Source organism: Natator depressus, chromosome 14 (assembly GCF_965152275.1).
Source record: "Natator depressus isolate rNatDep1 chromosome 14, rNatDep2.hap1, whole genome shotgun sequence".
Lineage (NCBI taxonomy): Eukaryota > Metazoa > Chordata > Testudines > Cheloniidae > Natator > Natator depressus.
The window spans coordinates 42,669,658-42,673,232 of record NC_134247.1 but is presented as its reverse complement, the minus strand read 5'-3'; the positions used below and the strand labels follow the sequence as shown (position 1 = coordinate 42,673,232).

Sequence of the window (3,575 nt, the reverse complement as noted above, 5' to 3'; positions counted from 1 at the left end):
CCGCAAACACCAGCCACCCTCTGGCTTCCTGCAGCCATGGTTACCACTTGCAGGGTGACTGCAACAAACTCCCAGTTCCAAATTCCCGCCCAAGACCTGGGTTCTGCACTGCCCGGTCCCCTCCTGGACAGTTCAGATATTGTAGGTCCGTTGCCTCTCTAAGGAGATCAATATCCAACAGTTTGCTACTTTAAATGGAGTTACCCACACAATTCAGTTTCAATGCAGTTTGTATTATGGAATAAAACATGTTTATTTAACTACAAAGAGTTAGGTTTCAAGTGAGTAAAAGCATAAAACATTCAAGTCAGAAATGGTTACAGGAGAAGTAAAGGTAAAACACTTCCTAGTACTAAAATTAACAAACTAGACTTGGCTCAAGGTGAAATCCCTTCCACATGTTCCCAGTAACATTGCTGAGCCAATTCTCAGACCAGGATCTGCTCCCAAAGTCCAAACGCTGTTTCTTTTGTCTTCTTAGGGGAAAGAGAGAGAGATGGATAGGGAGAGATACCTTGGGGTGTTTCTACCCCTCACTTTTATAGTCCAGTCACCCTTTGATATGCATTTTATTGAGGGTTCTGCCTAGATAAAGTTCATTCCTGCTGCAAGTACGGAGACAAGGAGTCTAATGGTGAAGGAGATGCCATGCTGTTGTTTGCTTCAATGCAGATGGGGTTGTTCCTGCCCCCCTTCCTTGCCAAAGACTAGCCACTTGATAAGTGATTGCCCATCAACTTTGATGACACCTGGCTAGACGCCTTTGTGTTTAAGAAACTGATTTACCCAGACTTGTCTGGTAAATGCATTTCCGACCTAATGGACATGGAGAACAATTCATCACCATCCTCTTTACAACCTCTTTACAACAATTGATCACCATCCTCTTTACGACAAATTTTCACATATTTGAAGACTGTTACCAGGTCCCCCTTCAACTTTCTCTCCTCTAGATTAAACATGCCCAGTTCTTTGACCCATAAGAGGGGCAGTTAGCAGTGCAAATTTGGGATCATAGTTAGGAGCCCCAGTTGCAACCAGGATCTATTCAAATACGGAATAAAAGGAACAAAACAAAACAGCCTCTGTCCCAAAGACCTTATAATCTAAGCATCCATTTATCTATCACATCCTATTGCTCCCACCAACTGCCACAGATCCAGTTTTCTAGGTCACTTTAATTCCCTGATATATGGATCCTCCTTTGTCACTAAGTGCCACAGAACCACTTTTCTGTGACAAAGCCATTCCCTGGCAGAAGGATCCTACCTGCCACCCAACTGGCCCAGATTTTCTTTGACAAAGTCACAAGTGGGCATGGTTCACTCAGAGCAAATGGGGCTACCCTTGAATGTGTAAATGGGGCTCCTTTCATCCTTATCTTTGTCCCTTCTCCCTGCAGGAGGAAAGAGGGAATGGGAGCTCCCAGTGGGAGTTCATCCTTTTGGGGGTCTCTGACCAACCACGCCTGGAGATGCTGCTTTTCATGGTCTTTCTGGTCTTGTACATCCTGAACTTGCTGGGGAACCTGGCCATCATTGTGGTCTTATGGCTGGAACCCATTCTCCATACCCCTATGTATTTCTTCCTCAGCAACCTCTCTTTCCTGGACCTTTGCTACACCACTAGCACCATTCCTCAGATGCTGGTGAACTTCCGCAGCACCCACAAGTCCATCTCCTGGGCTGGCTGTGTGGCCCAGCTCTACGTCTTCCTCTCTCTGGGCTGCACCGAGTGCCTCCTGCTGGCCATCTACGTCGCCATCTGCCAGCCGCTGCGCTACACAATCATCATGAGCCGCCGCCTCTGCTGCAAATGGCGGCCACTGTCTGGTTGAGCGGCTTCGGCAACTCCATGCTGCAGGCCACCCTGACCGTGTCGCTGCCCCGGTGTGGGCGGAATCGGGTGGACCACTTCTTCTGCGAGTTGCCGGTCCTGTTCAAGCTGGCCTGTGTCGACACCTCTGCCAACGATGCCAAGGCTTTTGCTTTCAGTGTGATCTTCCTGCTGTTGCCGCTGGACCTCATCATGGTCTCCTACGGCTACATCGTTGCTGTCGTGCTGAGGATTTTGCTTGGCCCAGGGCAGGCTCAAGGCCTTCAACACCTCCGCCTCCCACCTGGCTGTGGTGTCGCTCTTCTACGGCATGGCCATTTTCATGTATCTACAGCCTCCGTCCAGCTACTCCCAGGACCTGGGCAAGATGGTCTCCCTCTTCTATGGCATCATCGCCCTCATGCTGAACTCGCTGATCTACACGCTGAGGAACAAGGATGTGCACAGGACTCTAAGGAGGTTGCTGGGGAGGCTATTCTGGAGTAAGAGGACATGAGCCAGAGAAATGAGTTGGGACTGGCTGGCTTGGTTCTCTATGGGGCAGCAGCTCCGATCCAGCCTCAGGTCAGGGGGCCAGGCAATGGGCTATGGAGCCTTTCCCATCTAGGAGGTCTGCATTTCAATCTCTCTGTTCATGTCCACACTGGGACTGGGACTGGGACTGGGAAACCAGAGGTCACTCACCATGAGACCCAGAAGGCAGAAGAGCATGTCAAGGCCTGGTGGATGATGTTGGGCACCTCACTATGTCCTTCCTTGGCTCCGTCCATGAACATAGCTGGCTCTGCATGGAGGAGATGGAGTGATGTGGGCATTTGAGAGTCATCTCTCTGCACCAGATCCAGCCTGTACGGACCACACCCCTGCCCCCCCCCAATATAAAATACCTCAGATTCTCTCTTATTGAATATTGATCTAAAAAACCCCCACCAATGTTCCCCCTTTTCTATTTAATTCTCTGATATGGATAGTTTAGGGGCTTCTTCCCCCTTCTCAGGTTAAACCACAGCTACTTTGGCATTGGGAGAGAAACAGCTGGCGCCGATCATTGCTCCAAATTGTGGATGGGGTTAATGAAGGTGTTAAACTCATTAGAATCAACTTTCCCCTCAGATTTTGCCTCTTTTCTCTCTAATTAACAGATAGTGATCTAAAATCCCCTCAGATTTTCTCTTTATTGAATATCAATAGAAATTTCCCTCCATTTTGGGACTCCTCAAGTCAGGCACCGTTTCCGCTAAATTATGGAATATTGATCTAAAATCCTCCCGGATTTGGCCATTTTTCTCTTTAATTGCTGAATATAGGGAAAGAAACTCTCTCACTTTGGGGTCTTTTCCCCCCCTCCCATTTTAAATTGCAGCAACATCTGCTTTTGGAGGGAACCAGCTGGCTTGAGTTCTCGTCCCACATGGTGGATGAAGAAAAAGAGGATGTCAACCCCCTCTGATCAACTTTCTCCTCAGATTTGACCCCTTTACTCATTCATTCTCAGAGATCTCGTACCCTCTCAAATGTTGTCCCTTTTCTCTCAGCTGTTGAATGTTCATATGAAATGGCTGCAGATTTGGGGTTCTCCCCTCCATTTTATGCTGCAAGAAATTCTCCTAGTCTTGGGAAGAAGTGATTAGGCCAAATCATTACCCTATGGGGTGAATGAGTGGGGGGAGGAGGTTAAACATCCCAATGAACAACTTTCCCCCCCTTTTCTCTTGTGTAAATCAAAACCAGTGTGTTTG

The 3,575-nt window shown here is 48.1% G+C and overlaps 1 pseudogene; it reads left to right on the top strand.

Annotated features, from left to right (window-relative positions):
- The first annotated feature begins 1,417 nt into the window (after positions 1-1,417).
- Positions 1,418-2,332, top strand: LOC141998567 (putative olfactory receptor 2B3; annotated as a pseudogene).
- Positions 2,333-3,575: the final 1,243 nt, after the last annotated feature.